This window comes from Dromiciops gliroides, chromosome 3 (genome assembly GCF_019393635.1).
Source record: "Dromiciops gliroides isolate mDroGli1 chromosome 3, mDroGli1.pri, whole genome shotgun sequence".
NCBI lineage: Eukaryota > Metazoa > Chordata > Mammalia > Microbiotheria > Microbiotheriidae > Dromiciops > Dromiciops gliroides.
Window position 1 is genome coordinate 479,555,516 of NC_057863.1, and position 13,685 is coordinate 479,569,200.

At 39.8% G+C, this 13,685-nt stretch overlaps 1 protein-coding gene across 2 annotated transcripts in view; it reads right to left on the reverse strand.

The window, feature by feature from the left end:
• Nucleotides 1-13,685, reverse strand: part of MTUS2 (microtubule associated scaffold protein 2) — a 679,782-nt gene that overhangs the window by 360,809 nt on the left and 305,288 nt on the right. The gene's annotated exons all lie outside the window — the stretch shown is intronic.

Sequence of the window (13,685 nt, forward strand, 5' to 3'; positions counted from 1 at the left end):
TGATTGCTTTTTGCTTCTCTTCTTCTAGGTTGTCCTTCCCTAATGTGTATTTCTATTCCCAGCCTATTGTTTTCTCTTTTTCTTTGGTGAGATTCAAATTTTTCTATTCCGTCCATTATTTTCTGTGCAGAACAGAAATTCTGCTCTCATAATTTCATTTCTCTTTTAAACCATTCAGGAATAGCATGTTGTGGTTCCATGTCCTGCTCAAATTCCATAGAGTCCTTTATCTCATCCAGCACTGGGTCATTTCTCCCTCCATGACCCCCTCCCCTGAAGCATTTGTTTAGATGAGCTCATTTACAAGAGCTGGAAGTCATATTTCCTCCTGCTATTATTAGTCTTCCTATTGTTTTATCTGTTTCTGTTCAAAGGCTTTGAGTTTTCTTCTTCATGAAATCTTGGGTACTTTCAGTCTTTTTCCTCCTTTATTTTTCTTATTGCTCACTTCCTGACTCCTTCCCCTCTTATGGTGGTTTCCTTGGGAGCTGGATCACAAAACCTCTCAGCCTCCTCCCACACCAGGCAATTCATAATTCACCCACCTAAGTCTCTGTTCCAACTAACCTTTGAGTAGTTAGAACTGGCCCCATCTGGATGCTGTGGCTCTTTCCATTAGGCTTTGGTGGAATGCTGCAAAGCCCCCCAGTTCACACAATCCTTTTCTGAAGGCTTATCCCATTGCCTCTGTTCTTAGTTCTTGGGCCCTGCACCAACAGTTCTTCTGAGCCTGCTTTCCCCATGTGACAAATAATTCATTTGGACCTCTATTCTATTCCAATCAGTATTAATCAATTTGGTATGGTTTCAAAGGGGTAGTGATTATAAATTTTGTATATTAGTCCCTGGAGCCATGAACTGCAGGTTGTAAGTTCACTTGTTTAATCATAAGAAGCTAACTAGAGGCCCCCCCCCACTTTTATTTTCCCTTGTCAAGGTAACCAAACCCAGTATGGTGGAGGTGACTCAATTATGTGGAAAGTCCTCCAAAGTATTTTCGTACCTCCAGACCACTCTCTCTTGTCCAACATGATCAAATGACCATCTCATGACGATTTAGTCAGAGGAGATACCCCTTGCTTTGTCCAACCCATGACCCAGCTGATATACCATTTTTATTTTAGCTTATGCATCATATGTCAACCAATGGAATTCTGTACTTTGTATAGCTGTTTTAGAGCATCTAGGTAATAGATTTAGTATCAAACCTTATAAAAACAAAGTTCTGGGAGAAGGAGATATATTAGATTGCAAAGGAGATCTGAGGTCCACTTCATTAGAAGGGGTCATGGACCCTTTGACAAAGTACCATTGGCACAGAGCTCTGCCTCAGTCTCTTTTATTATAGGTTGGACAATTTTAATTGCCACACCTGCATAGGGAGTTCTGGGCTTTGGAACACTGATGCTTCTGGATTGTACCCCCTACCCTCCCTGGCCTTTTCTCCTAAAGGGCTGTCTGTGGCCAAGCTAGCTGTTGAACCCTGAGCAAACTTCCATGAATAGGAACCTGGGTCTTTGTGACACTATGAAAAGAGGGAAGAAGAAATGGGCTACAGGAGTATGTTTTGATATATGTATGTGTGTCCTTTGAGTCTGCTAGTGCAGTCTTGGGGGAGGTGGGGGAGGTTGAGAAGGGGTGCTGAATGGAGTTGGGGTTGGTGAAAATCAGTTCCTGGGTTTGAGGGTTTTTTTAACCTTCTTTTGGATTCTGGGTGTCCTAGACCTTGGAAAAAAAACTGAATTTGCTTTATCTTTGACACAGAGAGGTTGGAATGATCAGAGAAAAATGTCTTGTCCACCATTTTGTTACTCACATGAAGAAATCACTCTCTAGTCTCTTTTTCTCCTCCACTCAAACTAGCCTATTTACCATTCCTCACATATCACTTTCTCTTTCTTGTCTACACTGGCTGTCTTCCATGCCAGGAAAGCTTTCCTTCCCCACCTCTGTCTCATGAAATCCATGCTTTCTCCTTAAAACTCACCTCAAGCATCACCTACGTGAAAATTTTCCTGACTCCCCCAGTTGCCAGTGCTCTCCCTCATAAACTAGCTTGAATTCATTTTGAATATATATCGTAAATTCCTTGGGATCCAGAGTTGTCTCATTTTTGCCTTATATATTCTCAATAGCTTAGCATATTACCTGACACATGCATTCTCAACCTTCAGAATGTCATTGGCAAATGGCAGGCACTTAATACATGTTTGATAATTGGCAAAAGTATGGGTCAGGTGATAGTATATGGTAGCATCAGCTTCCTATGACCCTAGAAGTTTATCATCCAAAGGTTGGCCACCAGAGGCCAAATTCTGTAGGCCACAGCAACCCGTGTAGCTGCTTAAGAAGTCAGGAAGTTATCAGACTGCAGTGTGCATGAACAGAAAGAAATTTCCCACCAATGAAATGGAAATCATGGTTCTTTTGAAAGCTCCAAGTGCAAAACAGACGGAAAAACTGAAATGTTGAGGCACAGATGCCAGAGAATTTCACAAGTACATTTTTCTTTCAAAAGAGAGCTAATGCCTCTTTCTTCCTAGTAGAGAGAGAACTGTAAATCTGTCTGTCCTTCAAATCCACCTAGCTCAAGAGGGAGCCAAATGATTGTATAGACCAGATATCAGACTCAGAAAGATGCAGTGGAGTCTCTAACTCCAGTCATGACTAATGGTGCATAATTAATTTTGTCTCCCTTGTCTTTATCACTACAGTTGTCAAATGGCTAAGGTGGAGGGGGTGGGGAGGCTGAGAAGGAATAAACCTGATTTATTCCACCCAGATGTTTGTCAGAATAAAAGTTCAATTCTCGTGTTGATGAATGAAACATCTGATTTGGCCACAGGCATGGTATTGGGTAGATCTCTGACCTTTTGTGCTTGCATTGTTCTCTCCTTAATAAGTTCAATCCCATCTCTCTCTCTCTCTCTCTCTTTTTTTTTTTTTTTTTGATAGACTATTTAATGCTTCACTAAGCTATAGCAAGAAGACACCATTTGTCAGTCTGGTACAACCACCCTTCCCGCCCCCCCCAAGACAAGGTTTACATAGAAAAAAATCATCTTGGGCACCCTGTACCGTCCTTCAAAAGCCACATGGAATTTAGTCCCCTGCATCATTCTCATTTCTAGTCCAAACCAAGGAAAAAATTTATCTATATAAGTCCATTTTATTTTTGTTTAAACAACAAATACAAGGCAAGGACATGGTAGACTTAATTGAAAAATATTTTTTAAATGGAAACATCACCCTGCAGACTGCTGCGTAGGGGTGTTTGCCTCTTAGAAATAGCATGTTTCTCAGGGTTGCCATAGTGATTTCTTCCCCCTCTGTTTAAATTCCAATAGTAAAATGAATACTAGGATTTCATTCCACAAATCAGAGAATTGGGGAAATGGTGCCAAAAGGATGGAAATGCAGGTTTCCTGAAGCACAAAACTACTGACACGGGCCCTGAAAGGCAGACACTTTCCCTATGGAATCTTAATGTAGTCCAGGATGAATAAAACAGAGTGGCAAAGAGGAGTTACCACCTTGGCAACTCCTGGCTTTATTAGGAATTATGGTCATAAATATTTATAAGGCAGTAGAAATGTTCCTGATGCCAATCAGTCCGTAAAATTGTGCTTGACATAATGATTCAAGACTGAGGAGTCAATCCATGGCCTAACTGGAAGACCTAAAAAAAATCAGAAGTAGATGCCTATTAATTGGTAGATTACTTGAAGAAACCATTGTATACTTACCCCCCAAGGTGGTTGTGAGGAACAAATAAAATCATGTCTGTAAAATGTTTTGCAGACTTTCAAGTACTATATGAATGTTAGGTATTATTATTATTGTTTTTGTTGTTGTCATTGTTATTATTATTATTGTTGTTGCTATTGTTGTTATTGTTATTGTTATTACTGGGCAGCTAGGTGGCACAGTGAATTGAGCACCACGCCTAGAGGAAGGAAGTCTCATCTCCCTGAGTTCAATTCTGTCCTCAGATACTTACTAGCTGTGTGACCCTGGGCAAGTCATTTAACCTCAGTTTCCTCATCTGTAAAATGAACAGGAGAAGGAAATAGCAAACCACTCCAGTATCTTTGCCAAGAAAACCCCAAATGGGGTCATGGAGAATGGGGCACAACAGATAACAACTGAACAGCATTATTGTTGTTAATTGTCAATAATTATGTAAGATACTGTAATCAGTGTACCCTAAGAAACAATGGATACAGAGAATTCAGAGAAATTTGGAAAGATGTGTATGAACTAATGCAGAGCAGAGTAAAAAGAACTCGGAAAACAACACACACAATGACTATAACTATGTGACCAAAACACCACTAAAACAAAGTTGATTGCTATATAATTCTTTATAAAAATTTAATTTAATTTTTTTGCTATATAATTCTAATGCCAATTTTATTCCTAGAGAACAGAGGAAGACATGCATCTCCCACCTTTTATTGGAGAGGTAGAAGACTATGGAATTTGGAATTTTTCCTATCCTTTCTGGTACAATCACTGTGTGAGTTGGTTTTACTTTTCTTTGGTATAAGGGGATGGGGGGGAAGGTAAAGTGAAGGGCTTTATCTGTAAATGGCTGATATTTTTTAAAAGTCAGTAGTAAAGTTTGAAAAAATAGAAGGTCTAGAAAAAACTCTGGGTTTGGGACCCAGAGAACCTTAATTTTCTAAAAAAAATTATTTTAGGCAATTAGGTGTCACAGTACACAAAGCACTGGGCCTAGAGATATCAGGAGACCTAAGTTCAAATCCAGCATCAGACACTTACTAGCTGTGTGATCCTGGGCAAATCACTGTCAAGGATCTGCCAGTCAATTCCTTCATCTATAAAATGGGGATAATGATAGCACCTACACTCCAGCAGTGTTGTGAGGATAAAATGAGATGATTTTTATAAAGTATTTTGCAAACCTTAAAGTACTGTATTATTATTATTATTTTGCCAGGCAATGAGGGTTAAGTGACTTGCCCAGGGTCACACAGCTAGTAAGTGTCAAGTGTCTGAGGCTGGATTTGAACTCAGGTCCTCCTGAATCCAGGGCCAGTGCTTTATCCACTGTGCCACCTAGCTGCCCCCTGCTATTATCATCATCATCATCATCATCATTATTATTATTAATCATCTCGTGGCAATACAATAATCTTTTGATAAAGGGAAACAAAGTTTAGAAATAAATGGCTCTCCTTTTTCCTCCCCCTGTTACTTAGCTCTGGCTTGATTAAGTTGACATGTTTTCACTTTTGCATAGGAATTAAAGACAGGAGGGTCAAAAAGTCAAAGACCATGGCTTAAGCAAATGTAGCCTCCAAAGGTTCCATTGTGAGAAATTTGTTATTAAGGTTAATCTGTGTATTGAAAGCCAATGTGATCCAATACAGAGAAGGAGGGATGGACAATCAAGAGATTTAGGTTAATTTCCAGGTTCTCCCACTGACTTTCTTTGTTTTTCTAACAAATTCTTCCCATTTCTACAGCTATAAAATGGTAATAACTATTACAGTCTCTCATGTACTTTCAGGCACGGGATAGCTAGCTAGAGAGAAAGCTAGATAGCTAGCTAGATGGATGGATGGATGGATGGATGGATGGACGGACGGACAGATTTATATCTCTAGTGTGTGCCTGATGTACCGTCACTTTACATGCTAACAACTTCAAGTCCCCATTTTCCTTTTTAAAGCAAATAGGGTTTAATCTTGTCCCATCTCTTTTATTTCAGAATCTTCATCTTCCGCACATTTCAGAAGGGAGAATAGTGGCAGAAATTAGGACCCAGTCACAGCCTGGGTGGTGCAGCGGATGGAGTGGAAACAAATGAAATAATGAAGGAAATGCAATAATGAGCAAATGAAATAATTTCTGTAAAGTGCTTTACAAACTTTCAAGTGCTATATAAATGCAAGGTCTTATTATTACAGGGGCAGCTAGGTGGCACAGTGGATAGAACACTGAAGCTAGAATCACCAAGACTCATCTCCCTGAGTACAAATCTGGTTTCTGGCACTTAATCCTGTTTTCCTCAGTTTCCTCATCTGTAAAATGAGGAGAAAGAAATGGCAATCCATTTTTGCCATCTTTGCAAAACAAAACAAAACAAAAAAACCACACACACACACACACACACACAACCAAACAAAAAAATCTCCAAATGGGGTCATGAAGTCAGACATGACTGAAAAATGACTCAACAACAACCATAACTCCCATGAGCCAGTGAGAAAGACAAAATAGCACTTTTGTAACCTAGTGTGGGGAAGTTTCCAAAGTCAGAAACACTCTTAATACATTTCTTTCCACTCTATTTTTAGTCCCTTGGATATCTCTGGATCCAAACAATCCAAGAAACTGCCTGCACTCTTAGTGTCCACGTGTTCCTACTTTGACAAAACACATTATCTCATATGGAAAGAGATCCAAAGAATCTTAACCGTCTCCTGGGTACAAAGCACCAGTTCTGAAATAGGATCTTTCTTTGTGTTGTTAGCTTCTAAAGGTAGATACCAATGGCTGTAGCGAACAGCCGTGAGGTTGACATGTGAGGAAGAAAAGTCTGAGGCCAGACCTTTGGAAGCTAAACTAGACAGATGAATATCTAATCAATGGTGGAGACAATTCATTCTCAGTTCAAGTTGGCTTCTCGATTTAAAATCTGAGCACGGTAGTAGTGACTAAGAGGTTAAGCCCGAACTTCACAGTTTGTGATACTATATCACAATCTGCCCTGGCATCTTTATGAGGCTATTTCTGGCCTCACCCTCCTTTTCATAACACATCTCTTGCCTGTACTTAAAAGCAACCTGTTGTGGGAAGAAAACATTCTAGAGGGGGAGGAAGGGAAAATCACCCAGCTCGTTCTACACAGCTGTGTACAAACTGTTCTCCAAATATATTCAACCATGGGGGATGTAGGGGAGTGAGAAGGAAGACAAAACCAACATTCCAAAAACTGGTAAGACAGAAATGTATGGTGAATAAGTATGTGGTGAATAAAAAAATGGATAGAGCATTAAGTCCAATAGGAAAACTGGCCGGTTAAAGATTACAAGCTCGGGCTCTTTATGGCCAAGACATTCAGGGGTTCTAAACCTTTTGGGTGTCATGGACCTTGTTTGTCAGAAAAAAAAATGTCTACTATTTTCCCTTTGGCTCCCAGTTTCTAAACTTTGAATGAGACTGAAGACCTGGCTGGCCTGGCTTATGATGATTAAAAGGTAAACACTAATAAAATGTGGTTCAGAGGATATAGTGGGGAACTTGGAGTCAGAAAGACTTGAGTTCAAAATCTGCCTCACTTATTGTGTGATCCTGGGCAAATCACTTGACCTCTCTGTGCCTCAGTTTCCTCATCTATAATTGTGCAATGATAATAGCACCTACTTCCCAGGGTTGTTGTGAGAATCAAATAAGATAATATAGATAAAAGCAATTTGTAAACACAATAATACTATGAGGCAGTTATACCACCCCTAACATGCTGGTCCTGGAGGGGAAGAAAGATTATTCCTTCTATGATAAAAATTATTTGTGGTAAAGATTAATATTTTCATTTTTAGCTAACTCATTTGGGAGGGGCCACACCTGGCCCACCCCGAGGTTATGAAGGTGGCTTTTTGAAGGACCTCCCCTTTTTGGGGGAGGGGAGATTGAATGCTCCAGTACAGGAGGCAGGCTACTTCCGGTACTCGAGCTCGCTCTCGTTCTTTCTGCTGGGGCCCTTGAGCTGGCGACATATGTTCATTGCTCTGTCTCAGGTGACTGCTATGTCTGCTCCAGTAACCTTAGACTAGCAGGCTGTTCAGTTGTTTGGTGAGTTACAGAAAACCCTAAATTCCTTCAAACTAGCTAAATTGGAAAGGTTCTGGCTTAAGCTTAGAGTTAAGAATATCTATCTGTATTTCTATTTCCTATTTCCTTATCTTTGATTTTTATTAGTTTCACCTTTGTTGTTTAATTAATTCCCAAGCAATAAAATCTGATCCTTTTGTGAACTAAAGCTTAGAGGCTCCTTTCTTATTGGCCTGGGAGAAATATCTAAAAAAGGGCTGTTCAGAGGGGAGGAATAAACCTTAAAGGTCCCTCATATATCCGGGACCCCAATATTAAGACGAGTCACCCAAATAATGCTCAGTATATCAAATTTTGGCCCTCACACTTCCTACCAACTGTAATTTTCAGAACCTCCCCATAATATTTTCAGGGTAGGTAGGTGGCAGAGTGGATAGAATGCCAGGCCTGGAGTCAGGAAGATTCATCTTCCTGAATTTAAATCTGCCCACAGGCACTTGCTAGCTCTGTGACCCTGGACAAGTCACTTAACCCTGTTTGCCTTAGTTTCCTCATCTGTAAAATGAGCTAGAGAAGGAAATGGCAAACCACTCCAGTATCTTTGCCAAGAAAACCCCTAATAAGTGCATGAAGAGTCAAACATGACAGAAACAACTAATCAACAATGACAACAACATAATTATATCACTGGAAAACCTCTCCTTTGAAATTCACAGTATCAAAAATTTTCCACCAAATTCAGATTGGGATGGCTCTTATGTGCTGGTACCCAAAACATTACCTCATCTTTCTCAAGGAATTAAAACCTTGCTCACTATTTTCCTGTCCTCCCTAAATCTTAATCCTATAATAGGGACCTCAATATCCATGTTGATTCTCCCTCAATCATACTTCTCAATTCCTCCTTAAATCCCATGACCAACTCCTCTCTACCTCAACCACACATTGGGATGATCGAGCAATGTATCTCACCATTACCCTCCCATATGCAGCAGATCACATCCTCAATCATTCCCTGTCTCTCTCAAATCTTCAGTATTTTCCTATCTACTGGTTCTTTCCCTACTGCCTTCAAACATACACAAGAATCCACAATCCTTAAAAAATACTCAACCCCAAACTTCACTAAGCCCTTACCATCCCCTGGAGGTATCATCCTACATCTCTTGGTCCTTTAGATGTTCCTGGGTCATCTCATGACACATTATCTCTGAATTGTAAAACATCAACATACAAGTCCCACCACCATCATTCAACAGTTTCAGAAGGTCATAACTCCCATGTCCTTCTCTATATTTCAGAAGACCTTCAAAAGTTGGAGGATTTCACAAGGCAAAGGCTTGAAGGACATTGGCTCTCCTTTTCCTGTAACATGAAATTCAATGCAGTGACTACCAAGTAGCTATCTAAAGTCCCATGACATCAGTATCTAAAATATTCTCCAAGAAATTCCTAACCTTCTCAGTTTGAGAAGCAGTCACCTATCATCACTTCAAGAACTATCATGGTTTATAGATGTCGACTTGTGAACATTTAACAGAGTTGTAAATTTCATCTTTGCCTTGACAATAGAAACACTCTTCATACAGGTTTGAGACCAGAGCAAAATCAGTTTTAATATGGTTTACTCTTCTCCCTGCTCAATCTTAGACCTTTGGTGAACCAGCTCAACTCTACAGTGACATATTTTTGAATCGCTTGTCCCTTTTCCAGTGGCCAATCACACCTTGCCATTTCCTAACCCTGGATCAATCCTACAATTTGCCTCTCTTGCAAAAAAAGAAATAGAGGAGGTCATGAAACTGTTTTGACTAAGTCTACTACAATTTTATGTTATCCGATCTCAACAAAGTTCTCACCAAATCAAGGCAATCCTTATGCTTATCATTAACTCTACTTCTAATTAACTGCACTAATTGTACTTGTCTTCCACTTTGCATCTGCTGCCCTGCTTGATTTTAACTCCACTGAACAAGACACCCCTCCCAGAATAACCTCATCACTTCTAAACTAACTAAACTAACTAAGATAACTAAAGCCTTGCTGATACCACCTCCCTCCTGCTCCTTTCTTCTCGAATTGGAGGGCAGAGTACCAAACTTCTCCCAATGCCTTCCTTTATAGAGGACAGAAACTGGACTCCGTAAATTTCTCTACATTTTAATCTGCTGCTTTGCCTGGTTATAACTCCACAGAACAAGCCTTCTCCTCCTCCTCCTCCTCCTCCTCCTCCTCCTCCTCCTCCTCCTCCTCCTCCTCCTCCTCCTCCTCCTCCTCCTCCTCCTCCTTCTCCTTCTCCTCCTCCTCCTCCTTCTCCTTCTCCTCCTCCTCCTCCTTCTCCTTCTCCTTCTTCTTCTTCTTCTTCTTTGGCGTCGGGGCAATGAGTGTTAAGTGATCTGCCCAGGGTCACACAGCTAGCTAATAAGTGTCAAGTGTCTAAGGCTGGATTTGAACCCAGGTCCTCCTGAATCCTGGGCTGGTGCTTTATCCACTGCACCACCTAACTGCCCTAGATTATAAATTTCCTAAGATCAGGAACTGTCTTTTCATTAATTGCATCCCAGACACTAAGCATAGTGCCTGGCACATTGTAGGCACTTAATAAATGTTTATTGGATTGAAAATTAACTGTCCCACTCACAATAGTGGCTCTTCCAAACTTTCTCTTCTCAAGCCTCCAACCTCCCTCTCAGAGAGAAACCTTAGATCAGATATCACTGAAAAAAAATTCAGGCCGTTCTCAGAGAGTTCCCTCTTTCCCCCTTCTCTTCATTTTATATCCCACTGATATCAAACTTCCTTATTTCAATCTTTGATGAAGTAGGCTTCTCCTTGTCAAAGCCAAACCCTCCCTTCTACATGTATCTTTGATCCCATCCCTTCCCATCTCCAGTCAATTGCCTCCACTATCATTACCCATAATCTCTCTAATCTTTAATCTCTTGCTATCTACTGAATCCTTTACTGTTTCCTACAGCCATGCCCAAGTCTCCCACCATACTAAGAAAAAGAAAAATCTTATTACATCCTACTATGAGGCAATGAGGTGGTGTAGTGGATAGAGCACTGGACCTAGAATCAGGAAGACCTGTGTTAAAATCCAGCTTCAAGTAATCACTAGCTGTGTGACCCAGGGCAAATAACTTAACCTCTGTTTGCTTCAGTTTCCTTATCTGTAAAAATTGGGATAATACCAGCACCTACCTCCAAGAGTTATTGTGAGGATCAATTAAGATAATAATTGCCAAGTGCTTAGCATAATATCAGTATATTGTAAGTGCTATATAAATGTTAGCAATTATTATTACTACTACTACTACCACCACCACCACCACCACCACCACCCCTACGAGTTTGTTTTATATCTCTCCACCCATTTCCAGCTAAACAATATGAGAAAAAAAAATCCACATCTCTACTTCTCCTCCTCTGACTCACTAAAAATTGCTAGACATGTATAGTTAGCAGACGTCAAAAACAGTGAGAGGTGTAGGGAAGGAAGTAATAAAGAGCAAAAAGTTAACAATGAGGAGGAAAAAGATAGAACAGCTCTTTACTTTGTAAGGAGGGATACAAACAGTTATCAACTACTGCAGTACTAAAATCTCTTTAGCAGACACAAAAAGACTACCCTGTGTAGATAGGGTAGTGTGAGGGAAAAATCGATCCTCTTCTCAATATCTCAATAATTCTCAGGAACTCAGCATCGAGGTGACAAAGGCTTTATTTTCTTCTCATGAGAAGGAGGCACCCTAGTGTGCAGCTAGTGGGTGCCCCGAAAGGGGGCTCGCAGGCTCTGTTTTATACACTAGTCCCTAACGAGAATGGACCTTCCCCTTTTTCATCACTGGTGGGAGTTACAATCTACGAGTAAAAACTAGCTAATCAGAACGCAGTATTCCCACCCCTCTTCCTTGTATGGGCAATACTCAGGAGTGGACCTTATACTTCCTTATATGGACAGAATTCTGGAGAGGACCTAATTGAGACCAGGGCTCCTTGAACCATGTGACCTTGCTAACCTGAGGGGGAGGAGGGGATCTGAGACCTTTGTCCTACAAGCAGGTCAGTGGAGTATGACTGACTTGTTATATCCACATTGAGAGGAGACAACTACCCATTTCTCACAGGTAGGAAGCCAAGAAAGTGGCAACCACTCAGTTGCACCTCTAACATCTAAGGGAATCATTGTGACACAATGAAGCCATGTGTACCCTGCAGTGCAGAAGTCTTTTTTGTGCATTTATTTCTTTTTAGAAATAGTAATGGAGAGGACATGGCTCAATGATGTCTTCAATGCTCATTGGGAGGCAGTGGGATGAAGGGAGCTATGGTAGGAAGCATTCCCTGCTTATGGTAATGTGGTGAAAAGTTAAATGATTCATTATCTATGTCTCACACCATTTACATCTACATAGAGAGTACAATTAAATGAGTTACACAGATAGAGGAGTAATGAACATATTTGAGAAAGATTTCCATGGAATGAGAGTTACATTTGCAAACACTGGTATTGAAACTCAGGTCCACAGTGATTCCCAGATGATTCCAAATAACAAGTTTTGTTATCCAAATTCTGCTAGCAATCATTTATGTACTTAACCTAAACTGTTCTTTATAAACATCTTTGTCTACTTCGTGAAGTATTTTTTTCAATCTTATGCTACTTATTCACAAAGAATTACAGATAAGAATGTCCAATAAATACTACTCTTTAGAAAAATACAGTATGTATGCAATAAAGAAAATGATGGTACAAATCATTTGTTCAATGCTACTTCTTTTAGCAGGCTCCCCCCCCCCAATTTTTACAAGAATCAGGATCCAACAGTAAAACAGGGTAAATGACCAATTATATTTTCCATTAACATATGATAGGTGCAATCCATCACTTGGAGGGACCACAGATTGAAGCTGGGCAAAAGACAATTCTCTTGATTTCGAAGAGAAAAAAAAAGCTACTTTCATTTACTGTCATTCTTTGGGGGGAGCCTGGTGAAACACTACAAATTTGAATATTTAAAATGGCTCCATTACGGAGGCCTCTAGACTGCAATTTCAAAAATAACCAGTCGTTTCAGATGGATAGTTTCTAAGGTCCAATCATCTGTTACATTGCTCTGTGCACTTAGGCATAAAAACAATTAGCAGTCTGGCTACCATAACTACATTCTCTATAACCAACAAAAGAAGCACACAGTTTTAAAAAGAAAATAATCTTAAAATGCCATTTTTCTATTTAATGGCTTCGGAGTACTTAGTTAATCTATGCCCTCTCAGGAAAAACAATTAGCTTTCCAAAAGAGAATTGGTTTGGGATTTTCTATTCAATGTAAATATAGTAGAGAGTATCCATCCACACATGGCTCATTTGTATCCTAATGGACAGGACATCGTTTTGCAAATAAAACAAAAATAAGAATTTCTCCGTAAAGACATTGTTGTAAATATAAAAGAACTCTATTCCTGACAAACAAATTGTTTATACCATTCAGTACAGGAAGTAGAAAGGAAAATATTTAGATTTAATATTTCTTCTATCATCTTAGAGACTTTAGAAGATATAAAATTAATAATAGACCTGATTCTGTTGACAGCAGTCATATGTTGCTTGGCAACCCTAAATGTTTCTTGGTCGAATTGCAAACTACTCAAGCATTTATTCACATTTTAACTGATGAAACTGCTAGAGAAATTAAATGTACCTCTTATTGCACATTGAGGCTTTGCATTTGTAGAGAAGGATTAGATAGTTCTACTCTTGGGTATGAAAACGGATTTTCCTTTGCCTCTTCCAAGCTGTCTTCTGAAGGATAGGATGATTCAGATTTCTTCTTCTATGTCAAACACTAGTTTTCACTTTATCTCTCTATATTCATTCA